This window comes from Miniopterus schreibersii (assembly GCF_964146895.1).
Source record: "Miniopterus schreibersii genome assembly, chromosome: 7".
Taxonomy (NCBI): Eukaryota; Metazoa; Chordata; class Mammalia; order Chiroptera; family Miniopteridae; genus Miniopterus; species Miniopterus schreibersii.
The window spans coordinates 17704096-17718289 of record NC_138108.1 but is presented as its reverse complement, the minus strand read 5'-3'; the positions used below and the strand labels follow the sequence as shown (position 1 = coordinate 17718289).

General features: G+C 39.5%; 1 protein-coding gene across 34 annotated transcripts in view; it reads left to right on the top strand.

The window, feature by feature from the left end:
- Positions 1-14194, top strand: part of MAP2 (microtubule associated protein 2) — a 214013-nt gene that overhangs the window by 132112 nt on the left and 67707 nt on the right. For all 34 annotated transcript variants that reach the window (XM_081143097.1, XM_081143129.1, XM_081143125.1 and 31 more), the window contains one exon: positions 8881-8957. The gene's annotated coding sequence lies outside the window, so the exon portion shown is untranslated. The remainder of the gene's footprint in view (positions 1-8880; positions 8958-14194) is intronic.

The following is a 14194-nucleotide window of genomic DNA, read 5'->3' as shown; positions in this document are numbered from 1 at the left end:
CTTTTTAAAAGTATCTCCACGGATTTTTTCTTTTTGAGGAAAAGGATCTTCATTGTTTAATTAATTATTTAAGAGAAATGACTATTCATTTGTACAATGCTCAAAACACAATTCCCTGGGAAATTGGAAACCAGAAATTTCCCCTGGGTCTGTTGTGACTGAGTCTCTCAGCTGCCACATAATGGCATAAATGCAATTCCTTGTGGTCCCCATTGGAAACTGACTGTGCTTTCAGTGGGCAACTATAGCAAGTATTTTATTAAACGAATGAGCTGTTAAATAGACATTTATATTTACACCGTAACTTTAGAGACGATTAGATGATGCTACACAGAGCCCATACTGTTTTGAGAACATGGTGAAAAATGAATGGTCGATGATTTTTGTGATGATAGTGCATGGGCTCCTTTAAGACATAAAAAATATCTTATTAGAACAAGTTTCAAAGAGAATCTTATTTAAGAACAGAGAAGCTTATAACTTTCTTCTGACAGTTAAAGGCTCTTATCTCTTGGTCTAACAGCAGAGGATATGTGTTTTCTTATGAACAATTTAGTAGAAATCTGTATTCCAGATTTTAGTTTATATTTTAAAGTTATATCAGGATCTCATGAATCTATACTTTACTGCAACGGCTTTCAGCCAATTTCTGGAGCTGTTGGTAAGATTAACTTCTATTATGACCAGGGTCTCATCACCCCACCCCCAAACCCCGTGTAGTTACCAGGAGATCTCCAAAGAACCAGTGGGAATAGTTTAAGAGTTTGAAGCTGACTTGCTGTGCAGAGGGAAAACATATACAGCTCTTGCTAACTAGATAGAGTCCTCAAAAATGTGAGGCAAAGAGAAAGTCAGAAATGACTTCCAGTCTCTTATTTTTAACTTTTTTCCCCCTCTTTTCTTTAGCTGCATGAGTTTGCTTTTAGCTGAATGAGTTTGGCATTGCATTGATAAATAAGGTAGATGTGAGATAGAAAACTAAAATCATAAATAAAGCAGAGTAAAACAAAACCACTGTACTGTGGGATCTGTACTCCCTTACTAAGAAGGTACTTCTAAAATCCTTAAAGCTCAAGCCCTTGCTAAAGGTGAAATAATGCCAGTCACTAGATGCAGGTGGCACTTAGCAGGCTGGTGGCCCTCACTGCTGGGAGATCCTGAAGGGATGCGGGCAGTCCTGGGAGTGTGGGAGAATAGCCCCATGTGTGGAGTTAGATCCCTCTAAGACTCCAAATGGGACTTTATGTAATATAATTACTGGGAGCCACACAAACAATAATACATTTTCGAAGTCAAAATAATTGTTTAAACACTGTTGACTGTTCATTGGCCCAGAGTAGCTCTAAAGACCATTTTCCAGGTATGAGGGCGAAACCCTACCTCTGAAGCAACCTTCTGTGCCTGCAAATACCAAAGGTGGTTGACGTAGGCCCAGCGGAGCCCAGGGGAGCCCAGGGGAGCCCAGGGAAGGCCAGAGGAACCCCAGGAAAGCCTTAGCAGCCCTCACACGCCTTTGGAGCCACGGTAATTAGAGCAGCTGGAATATTCGCAGCTTCATTGGCTGACTTGCTGTTTTTTGTTTTATTTTTTAGTTTAGACTTTAATCTTATTTTCATATGTTTAAATTTTGTTTAAATCAGACACACGTGGCTTGATTATAGACCTTAAGTGGCCACTAGGAGCTTTAGATGAAAGCCTTCGGGAACATGCAGTGCTGGCTTCAGTCCCTCTGTCCCTGTGCCCCTCCCGTGTTGATCTCCCCCCTCCTCCCTCCTCCGTTCCCACCGCCCTGCATCCAGTGGTGTCTGTTTGCTTAAATCTAAGCCAATTAAATAAAGCATAATAATCGAACACCATTCTGAAAAGAGCACAAAGGAGGGGAGTTGCCTGGCCACCGACAGAATAATAAAAGAGGGGAAAAACATTTTAAAGAGCTCCGCAGCAGACCTCTGCCTCCTCCTTTGCCTCCTGTTTGTAGGGAGGCAAGCTTTCTCTTTTTCTTTCTTTTCATTTTTGTTTTTTTGTTACCAGCCTCTCTGTGCCAAGTCCTCCCCTTTTGTCTGGTGAAATCTTAATGATATATCCCTGTGCGTCTTAGTATTTCTAAGCTGCTGATGGGCGAGTGACTGTGTCGTGGATGCATGCATATTGTTTCGGCGTTTCCAGAACACCCGGGAGTGCTAAAAGAGCGCATGCAGGTGTATTTCAAGGCCAGCTTTTACTTTGATCTGCCCTCCCAGCCAGCAAGCAATATTCTCACTCGGCTGAGAAGCTTCCCTTCTTAAAAAGGGTCATTACTGGCAATTTCTTTAGTAATAAAATGTTGGCTGCCGTTGTTAAGAAAATAACTCAGGGAGGAACCGAGATACTTCAAATTAGCATGACAGCAGGGGGAGGGGTGGGTGCCAACTCGTCCCCCCTGTGTTAAGTTATCACACTTTTTGCCCCTTGATCTATATGCAGCAAAAGATGAAGGGCCTGAATCAGCTGCGATCGCCCTGAATTGTAAACCCTGCCCCAGCCAGTTCATGTGCTTCTAGAGTGTCCAGCTCTTCAGGCTAAAAGTAGATCTGCTAGACTTTCATTTTCCGGGTCAGATGACTGTGGCCCAGCGTGTCCCCCCGCCCCCCATGTGTCCTCTCTCTGCGTGCAGGTCTTCTCATTGTCCCGCAGGCAGGACCCGCATCCCCAGGGCATGGAGCACCAGCGGCCAGTGGGATTCCCGCTGCTTTATTTTTTTATTTTTATTTTTTTAAATATATCTTTATTGATTTCAGAGAGAGGAAAGGAGAAGGAGAGAGAGAGATAGAAACATCAACGATGAGAGAGTCATTGATTGGCTGCAGCCCGCAACCCGGGCATGTGCCCTCACTGGGAATCGAACCCCGATCGCCTGGATCCTAGGCCGATGCTCAACCGCTGAGCCACGCCCGGCTGGGCCCTGCTTCTTTAGAATGCGGCTCCCCTCAGAGACGGCCCGGTGCTCTGTCACCGGGGTCACAGAGAAATTTCTGTATGTCCCCGCAGGTGGGCAGAGGCGCCCGGCAGGTGAAGTTGGCACGAGGAGGGAACGAGACGCTTTCTTTCCCTGGCACAGTCTTTCTGAAAGACCCTCCGTCCTAAGAGCTTACAAAGGGCATTTAGAAAAATTCAGGAGAAGCGTGGGAGCTAAGAAGCCGCGCTTTGGGGCCCCTCGGCTCAAGGGAAGACGGTCTCTGCGCCAGGGCCCCGAGCAGTGCCACGTGGCGGAGCAGTGCCCTAGGACTGAGAGCCACAGTTGGCAAAGCACTTTCTACAGACGGTTTTATTTCATTCTTGCAGCGCCTTGTAAGGGAAATCTCACCAATAATCTCCACTTTACTAGTGATAAAACTGAAGATGCCAAAAGTGGGAAGGCCTGCCCACTGTGTCACAGCCAGAAGGTCATACGCCAGGGTCCCGCACAGCTGCTGCATCCAAAGTCTCTGCTATTTTTATGTCAGAGATCTAATTTAATCAAATTCTAGTCAGAATGGTTAGGGACACGAACTGTTAGTCTTTCATTTATTCATTCATTCAACCTTACTAGCCACCCACTTTCAAATCAGAAAAACAGTGAGCCAGGTAGAGAGGATGGCTCATTGCTTGGAACAGAGGAGTTCATGCGCCCAAAGTTAAAGCTCAGCACGCTTTTCCGGTTTCTGTAGTGCCTGCCTCAGTTTCTCATTCGGTTGAGGAAGAGTCAGTGAGCAAGTACTACCAGACAGGCAGCGGAGCAGTAAACACTAAAGACCCTGGCCCGGCCCTTCTGGAGTTTACAGCCTCGCTGGGCTGGGGTGGGCGGGAAACAGAAATAGCCACAGCGCTGCCGACGGTGCGGGAGCTGGACAGTGATGGGAGTGTAAGTGCTGCCTCTTCCTGGGGACATTTGGTAACATGGCAGCCTGACTTGAAATGCGTGGTCGACTTTTATATGGCTTAGTATTTTTGTCTTTTATTTGTATTCATTTTGAATTGAAAATACTAATGGGGGGAAAAAGTCATATATTTGATAGAAACCAGTGGCTTCTAGGATTGAAATAAGGTAGTAAAAAAAGGCCAGGGATGTGACCTTCCGATTTTAAGCAGCCTTAATTCACAATGTTAAGGAGCCTTAATTAACAATACAAGTAGTTCATATGAATGCCAAATAAGTGACAGAAACATAAACCACACGCCCGTGGACAGAGACCAGAGACCTTTCTAGAGGTAGCTGGCGAGACTTCATTAAGAAAAGAGCTTCAGTGTCAACTAGAAGTTGACAAACCCAGAGGAGGGACGGACTGGAGGGAGGGAGGGGGAGACAGGTGAGAGGAAGAGATGAAAAAGGGAAAGAAGAGGGCTTTTGAGAAGGAGAGAAGAAAAATATGAAGGTGAAGTGAAAAGGGCAATTAGTAGGTCTACAAAAGGACACACCAAAGCATGTGTGAGGGTTTGTGATGGTGTAGAAAGTTGGGGGTAAAGTTGAAAAAGTAGGGTGCGGTCATGGTATAGAAGCCCTTGAGGGTTGGCCTAGAAATTTAATGTTTTTCACTAAGGTAAGGTCTGTGACATCCTCTGTTTCTTCTCTTTATACTTCATGAACCTGCGTATCTGCATTAATTTATTCTCCAATTTAAAAGTGGTCAGTGTTTGTGTGAAAATTAGGAACAAATGAACAGCAGGTGGCTTTCTGTCAAGCAAAGAAGTGTTGTTTCTTCATGTGTATTCTGAATGCGAGCAGAAAACAGCAGTGTAATATAAAAATAAGTGAAAACACTGGCACCTGTGTCCCTCTACTGCCCACGGTTCTCTATATCGCAGTGCCAGTTCACTCATAAGATAAAATATTTATTTATATTTACATATTTTCAGAGTCACGTGTTAACAATTTTTGCAAAATAAGATTTGAGCTGCTATCATGGAGCATTATTTCTTTTCATCTCTTTTTCTAAAAGTAGGGAATCTAAACGTGACCCTACAGTAGCTACTGGGCATAGCATGCCTCTTTCACTCTTGCCAGAGATTTTTATTGCTCAGCAAATCTCCATTTACACTGCCCCTGTCTCTGTCCCTTGCATTCAGGCAGAACCATGTGGCTAGTTGAGCTCAGTGGGCTCTGAGAGGACGTGCTGTGTGTCACCTCTGTGTTAAAGCATTTGAGAGCCAGGGCACAGCCCTCGGCGTCTTCCTCCTGCTGCAGTAACCCTGGGGGCCCTGGGTTGAGCCACAAGAGGAACACGCCCCAGTTGCTAGGTCGCTGCATGGGAGAAAGAAAGGCGGGCTGGGGAATTACCCTACTCATATCAGGATTTGTATGAACAGGATGTAAACCTTTAATATAGAAAGACTCTGAGACTTAAACCTGACTTTTCTGGCTAATTCAATCCTGTCTCCTTTTTTTATTGCCTTGAACTGTATTGAGATGCTCTCAGCTAGACTAGATTATTTCTACTAAGTCGGCTTAACCCAGTCTGCTAGTCCTTGGCAATACCTGAAGCAGCAGGTTTGGGGATGAAAGGAGAAAACTCTTACTCTCTACCTTACCTAGATTCTCTGGACAACTTGAGATCATACGTTTTGTACAGAGCTTTTGTTAAGCATCCTTAATTCTTTCAAACGTATATTTTGAAGTATGTTTCCTTGGCCAGAAACAGAATGTTCTCCTAAAACCGTCAGTGGTTTTGGTTCACCTTGACTTTCAGCTACTAACAAATAAGTAGAGGTAATGAACTGCTTCGGAACCTGTTAGGGAATAGAAATGGTTTAGTGGCATGTTAGACTAGATGATTTTATGTTGGCCATTGCTCAAGTTAAAGACTGCTTGGGCGGTGGGTATTTTCCCAAGAGTATCGGCAGTTCAGTTCCCAGTAGTTGAAGTCTTGTTGTCCTGGACAAGTGCACTGAATTACACGAACTGTTCAAAATCTCATAGAGCAGATTGATAGAGGACATGGAGAATATGTTATTGCTGTTTATTTGAGAGCCCGTGGAACAGGCTGATGCTAACCAATGAAGCTAAGTTTAGCCATCGGCTCTTCAGGATTCCGGCAACTTCAAGCATCTCAATGTTCAGCTTATCTGACAAAGTCTATCAAAACATGAAAAATAACCAAATGATACTTATGCTAGAATGTTTCAAAGGTTAATGCAAAGCATATCCTGGCCTAACAATCCAGGGAAGATTTTGTCTTGACTTTGTTGCTTAATAAATCCCTTGGCAATATTTTCCTCATTAATGAATTAAACATGATTCTTCTATCAGTTGACAAAGCTCTATCTTGGGAATATGTTCTTCACAAGATTCTAACTTGAATGCCATAGGTGTCACATAACTGGCACATAAATATGCCAACAGCCAAACTTGTATTATATGCAGCCTGAGTTCACTGTATGCACATCTTATTTATCCGAGTAATCACCTGATAACTTTTGTTGATAGTTAAACAAGTGTTTATTTTGGGTTCCTCTTTAACCGATTTACTCACCTGACTTTGTGAAGCCAGTGCTCTTTCTGTTCTCGACAAGTGTGGGCTAGCCCTTAAAGATAGTTGTTAACCACTTGGCTTTGTCGGGTATTATCAGTCCTGATTCTCAACAATGTTTAGACCCAGTGCTAAGAGGTTCTGGAATGGGGCATAAGTAAACTTGGTAGAAAAAATGGAGTAGAGGACAGAGACTGGATCACAGCTGAGTAAACTCCAATTTGTTCAAGAAGCTGAATATGCTGAATAATATATGTGCTTAGTATTTCTAGAAAATTGAAAGTTGCCATTCTTGAAATACCACTTCTCACAAAGCTTTTATGCTTGGAAAGGTCTTTAACCAGAATTAAAGACCTAAAACCAACCCTCAGGGTCTATAAAGAGTTGGTATATGGCTGAAAGGTTAGTCACTTTCTAGCTGTGTTGTGCCAAGAAGGGCATTTCAAGTCTTTGCCTTAGTTTTCCCATCTGTTAAGTAGGGATAACAATAATTGCCGGTCTTAGAGGGTGATAGTGTGGAATAAATGAACTAATACATACGAAGTGCTTCAAATATTTTCTGGCACATAATAAATGCTACATAAATGTTTGCTAATATTGTTTTAGGGATGCTGTATTCACTGTATATAATGTAACAAGTACTAAAACTGTGCCAAATAGTACTCATAATGCAAACTGTGTTCAAGTAAGTTAATCCTTTTTATATAGGATAAAAATGATCACTTCTAACTGCACTGTATTAATTTAAAATGACGATTCAATTTTATGTGCTGGATGGAATAGGCTGTAAGTGCTTCTTAAAAAAAAAATCCCAGATGGTATTTATCTCTCGATCATAAAATAAAGTCCAGAAAAATAGATAGTCATTTTAATTTTATAACAAACAAAGAAACGCAAAGGTCAGGATGATAGATAAATTGGCCATTCTTTTTATGACTAATTTGGTACCTTCAATTTTTTAACAGTCATCTCATTCTTTGCCCAATAATTCCTAAATTCTGCTGGAATGAAATTAGTTTTTAAGTGTTTATGGCAGAAATTTTATTTTCATTCATATAACTATTGAGTTAATTTTGGGAAGACTGTAAAAGACAGGATGTTATTTTTAAAAGATTGTTCTTAATATTACTCAAATGATGAACATGTTCTTTGGTAATAGATAAGTGTCCGTGAATGTTTTCTGTAAAGGGACAGTCAATACCGTGGGCCATACATAAATATGTAAAGGGCCATACAGTCTCTGTCACAGCTCCTCAGTCTGGCAGTGCAGCAGGAATGCAGCTGCAGACAACATGGAAATGAGTGGATGTGGTTTCTGTGCCAATAAACTCTTGTTATTTTTTAATCAAACCCTTGTCTGCTCATGTCCATATACCCATTGTTCTTGGGAAGGTCATGGAGAAGAACTGAGCCACCTGCTTGTTGTCTTTCCACACTTGCTTTCCCACTGGGCCTTGGAGAAGAATTAATAGCTATCAATCTCATTTTGAGCCTTAGAGGGCTCCTTGTAAAGCAACATCTTCCTTGAGGATATGATGGGGTCCGCCCTCCAGGGGTGAAATCACACCGGCTCTAGCGAAAACACATGGAGATGCGCATAGATTTAGACACCTATTGTAAGACAGCAGGACTTCCAGCTGGGCCGCAACTCTGCCCCTTGCCTTTAAGGACACTTATTCTTGTATGGTTTGCCCTTTGTAATCTCCTCCGTAGGTGAAGATGATTACACCTGAATGGCTTATGAGGTGCAAAACAAGCCCAGTGCCTTCTAGTAATTGTGTTTTTTTCCTAGGTACCATATTAGTAAGAAGTACTCTGTATTATTCTAGTGAAATTTCTAAGCAGAAGTACTAATCCAAAATGACTTTTAGGATTCTGAATGTCAAAAGAAGTTTAGTATCTATAGAGAAAATTTAATTCATTGTTAAGGGAAAAAAAAAGCCCTCTCCATCCTGCGGTAGGGAGAGTCAATACGAACTGGGCTAGAGGCCCAGATCGCTAAAGCTAACTGGGTATAATTAACAATTTACCAGGATGAACACATTCTCTTGGGAGAGAATACAAATGCCTGCTATTTATTAGCTGAAAACAATTTAAAAAATTTTTTCGATATAGTACTTACGTAGCTTCACTGGAATGAAGCTGAAAAGTGAGAAAAAGTGTGCAACAGTAGCATTTTCACTGCTCTATTCCAAATACCTGAAAGAGTGCCTGGCAGATTGTAAATACTCAATGTCTTGACTATAAAGAACCATCCGGAAATTTATCTCATGGTCTCATAGTTACCCAATACAAAAAGAGAAAGACACAAGTTGAATTTGGTATTTATTCATGTGATGTAATTAATTTATATGGATCAGAGAGTAAATTATTAATTTCCTAAATTCTTTTTTTACAGAAGGAAGCCAGAACCTATTATTAACCCTTTGAGAACACAACATAACAAGCCTTACCATATTACTCTTCCTTGAATAGGTAAGTCCCATCCTCTTTACAATGAAAAGTTGCCCACAATTGTGAAAAATAACTGTTAACAATATATTTTTAAAAATCTTTATTAAATAAATATCAGTTCATTTTGATAAGGGAGAAATACACATGAATTCTACAGTTCATAGAATTAGGATCATTAAAATAGCACTTAATGTTTTGAAAGATTCAGTAATAAACAAATGAAAAGATCTTTTTCTGAAGTGAGGATTAAACTAAGCCTGTCACTTCTGTTAGGGATGACAATACCAGTAGTATTTTCTCAACATTTGCCAGACGATCCTATATGACTTACTTTGCATAAGTTAAATCATTTATTCCTTACAACAACCCTATGAGTAAAGAACAGGGGTCATCCCCATTTTACAGATTAGGGGCATGAGGCAGAGAGAGGAGGTAGGTAGATGTAGTTCACCCAAGGTTGTATACATGGATCTGGGAGCCGCAGACACTGGAAAGATCACCAGCCCCAGCTGCTATTCTAGTTTCATGTCATGGTAGAAATGTCTAGCAATCAGACCCACCTATGTTTTCTGTTGGTTCTATCTGAATTTATGGAAGAAAAAATATGTAATGCATTTATTGAAAAAGCCATAGTAGGCAAACATTTATTTTAGGTTTGTATTTGTTACTTTCAAATTGTTGCATGAGTAAAGAAATGTATATACTTAGCTCGATTTACAAGCAGAAAGAATATTTTCCTTTTTTTTCATCTTTAAACTCAAAATTTCTATGATAAAAGTGGAATAATATTACAGAAAGAATACAAATGAATGATTTTTTTACTCTAGGAAATGAAGAATGCATTTTAACTTAATTTCTTTTTACTAGTGGTACTGATTATCCCATTTTAAATTGGCCGCAGCAATACATGCTGTACTGTTTTTATTTCTTTATTATTTTATTTTTAATCAAGAAAGTTTACAAAATTTTCAAAGAAAAATATGGAAAATTTATAATGAACACCCAAATATCAACCACATTGGATTAAGCCAATGCTAACAGTCAGCTTTGTTCAAATCTTTTTAAAATTTATCTTCTAATTATAGTTGATAGACACTATTATATTAGTTACAGGTATACAACACAGTGATTAGGCTTTTATATACCTTACGAAGTGATCACCTTGTATGGTGTTCAAATCTTTTCTAAAGAAATAAACCATCACAGAAACAGCAAAAGCTCCCCTTCCTCTCTTCCTAAAAGGTGTACAACCCTGAAGATGATACTTTAATGACTTGTATGAAACAATGTGCCATATAACTGCCTGCATTTTACAAGTTTACGTGAATGGAATCATACCGTAAATATTCTTTTGCAGCTTGCCTTCACCTAACATTATATTTAGAGCTCCATCCATATTGATACAGGAAGATCTGGTTGACTCATTCTGTCGTCAAGTTGACTCATTTTAATGTTTCAATCATCTGGTGCTTAGTACTATTTAATATTACCTGTAAATAACTTTCATCCTTTAAAAGATTTAATGCTAAAATGGTTTAAGCATGGCTATCAAAGCATCTTCAGGATTCATATATAAGAAATCCAAAGTTCTTAATATGTGATGTCATGCCAGTCGGGTTTATGTTTTATTTTTTCTCATTAGAAAAGCACTTTTTTTAAATTGGCTGTAAGGATCTTGCTAACTAATGGGACTCATGATTCGCTGATTTTGCCATAACACAGTAATTGAAATATGATTTATTTCCCCATAGATGAAATGCTATTTCCAAATATAAAATACTACCTTTGAAAGTAAAAGATATTTAAAAGAAAAAGCCTTGTTTGCCTCATGTTAATTGCTCAAATTCCTTTCAAAAATCATGAGACAACCTTCTTTAAAAAATGTTTTGTTTTTTTTCTAATTTTCTCTAACATAGTTAATTCTAGAATTTGTTTAAGGTGAAATAAATGTCAATAAACAGTAGTAAGATTTATAGGTAAAGACTCTTTTATAACCTTTATTTTCTGAAGGGAGTAAATTACTGCTCCGTCAGAGTTGGGGGAGAAAGAAGAGATAGACTAACCTTTCCTGAGAAAATAGGAGTAAATGCAAGATACTGCGTCAGCCTCACAGGTCAAAAGTGCATTGCAGTTTTGCAGATGAGGAAATTGAGGCCCAAATATGTCCGGTAACTTATTCAAGATCATATAGTGATTGCAGAGCTTGGAGTCAAACTCACTGTTTTGAGACTCTCAAGCTATGCTGCCTACCAGGAAAACAATTGGGACACCTAACCTATTGGACACAAAAATAGCAGTTTAATTCATTCCACCAAAATTTATTTGGATCCTTTTATGTAAATTGAGAAGGCTGATGTTAGAAAAACAGAGAGGACACAATATCTACCTAGAGTGAAAAAACAGGCTATTGGGAACAGCAGTGATTTATTTGGTGATACCATAAATGTGACTGTTTAATTAGATATCTCTCTTTTGCTTTGTTATCTTGACATTGTTTAGCTTTGCAGTCATCTAACCATGCCAATTAGATTAAATTGAATGGGTTAACAGGAGTGAAAATGCTTTGTAAATGACAAAGTCTTTGCAGTCATTTGCTATTACTAATCTGTAAATTTAGAATTAAAAATTTCAAACCTAATACATTTAATTCTAAATGTAAAGGTTGATATATCAGCATCTCTTTGACACAAAAGCCACATGTAAACATGATAGAGTAGTAAACAGCCTTGACAATTAGTTTCATTCCAGCCTCTGCAGTCTTTTGGAGACATACTGTTCAACTCCCTTAAGCCTCATAGCAGACAATAGTACCAAGATCATCCCTGTCCAGAATTCGATGTTTCTCATTATTTCTACCTGTATCACTGAAATCCACCCTCTCACCTTGACTAGTACAGTAGCCTCCTGTGCTTGATCTTGCTGATCTATAACCTGCTGTTCACCTAGTGTGATCTTTAATAGATCTTAATCCATTGATACAGCTCTTGGTCAAAATTCACCAGTGGCTGCCTGTAACAGTCAGAATAATGCCCACACTCCTGTGGCCAGCAAGGTGCTATATAACCCATCTACCTCTCTGACATCACTCAACATGCTGTCCTCCCACTGAGAGCAGAGACTGTTTGACATTCTGAGCTGTGTCAAGAGTAGTGTCTTTATCTTGGAGGACCCTCACTTGTTGAAGGACTGAATGAGTATGCAAGGGTTACTATGAAACGATGCTCAGCACACACAGTATCCTTAATGCACATCAGTGATAGTTGTTGCTCTTTTGAAGATTCCTTCAGTTTATTTCTAATAGAGTGCAACAATTCTGAAACCCTAAAAAGCTTTCATGGATGTTTTGACACATAATTCTATAGCATTATAACAAAACTTTATTCTACTAATATGTAATCCTGAATCTTAATTTTTAGTACCAAAAACACAAAGACAAATTAGGGACAAATCAGCGAGGTAGAAATGAGGAAACCATTTTAAAAGAACAAAAAATACTTATTTTGTTATTCCACGCAGTCTTTTATCTAAACAACAAGATTTGCTACAACCTGACATTGCGTAGATTTTACTTTATTTTCAGAATATACTTATACCTTTTCATCATTCACAGATGGGTGAAGTTTAGCCTTTAAGACAATTTTCTATAAAACAGGATGATTTTTTGTTTTATTTTTACAATATTCCTTAGGAGCAGCACTTGATGAGTGTTGACATTGTTGTGAACATTTGGCAAGAGAAAGACACACAGTAGGACCACAATACCGGAACAGTTAAGGAAAAGAGAAAGAAGACATGGTATTTTCACCGTATTCTCTGAAAATAAGTACCTTGACTTGTACTGATTATTGTCTCATCAGCATTTAGCTCTGGTCCATGGCACTCTATGTGAATAATTTTAAAGGCAGATTCAACATTCTAAAAATAAATAATAATGGTAAATTAGGATGTCAGATGGTCTCTTTATGAAAGCCTATCCTAATCTGTACTATCAGCCGGCAGTCATACCCAGACCTCAGACTGTTCAGGCTCCTAGTGAGCAAGAACCTACTCCAGGGTTGAGGTTTTGAAGAGGGATGTCTCATGGCTAACTAGAGACAGAAAGAGGGAGAGTTGCCCACATACTCCGGCAGGAGTTAAAATAACAATAACAGTCCTCCTACTTAACAGGCTGAGTCAGAAGCACATTCTACTAATTTCTCGGTAGTTCCAAGCAGATTGTTTGGGCTGTAATTCTGTAGGCAGAGGTGGGCACCACCTGCTGCAAAAGGCTGCAGTTCTTGTTAGGAGGGTGCTGTTAGTAAGTCTTGCCTTTTAACAGTTTGGCCAAATGGAAATAGGAAAAGACAAAAATTGGGTGCTCATGAGCACTAAGTTTTTCTAATGCTTAGAATAACAGAATGGTGGTCCAGGTATGGTTATTATGCATCTAATTCTTTCACTGGCTATGAGTAGAAGTCACTTAAAAAGGGTGGCTTTCTAGGGGAGGTCTTAAAAGTCAAATCTTGCCAGATGTTTGCCTTCAGAAAATTCTGTACACCAGTTGGAGTAGCCTTATCTCAGTCCATTTGGGGAAAGTGTTGAAGCCATTAGAAATCTGCTTTTTGCCTAAGTAGAATGTGGAAAATTATTATGTGGTTACTGAGTTACTTCCTAATCTTAGGGCTGGGCACTACTACTCCTTCAGCCCAGGTCTCCAGTCCTGTACCTTTCAAAGGCTTTATCCTGACTCTTAGAACCCAACTCTCCTGCATGCTGGCATCATGTGATTTTTTTCATATACATCAGATCATTTCTTTTCACTACTTAAAATTTTCCTGTAGTACAAAGATCTGAACTCACTAAAGGCCCATCAAAATGGGGCTCCAACAAACCATTTCTGGAAAACCTCAAATCCCTCCCTCTTACTCAACTGCCTTTCCTTCGTTCTGACCACACCAGACTAGTTGCTTCCTCAACTTAATTATTTCTCTTTGTATGCCATGTTTTTCTCGTGTTACTGTTGTCTTGTTTCTGCAACTCCTGCCTAAATACCCGTCTTCCCCTTGTCTGACTTACAAAATCCTGTGTATGTTCAATTCAGATGTTATTTTCTCTATGAAGCTTTCTTCTCCAGACCTCAGTTGGTATTAGTTGTGCCTTCGGGGGAGAAGGGGCTTTCATAGTCTTTAAAACATCCCTAGATGACCAAAAAATCATCTTGGTATATGATTATTTTCATCTCTGTCTTTCTCCTCAGCTCTGTGACGTCCTTAAAGGTA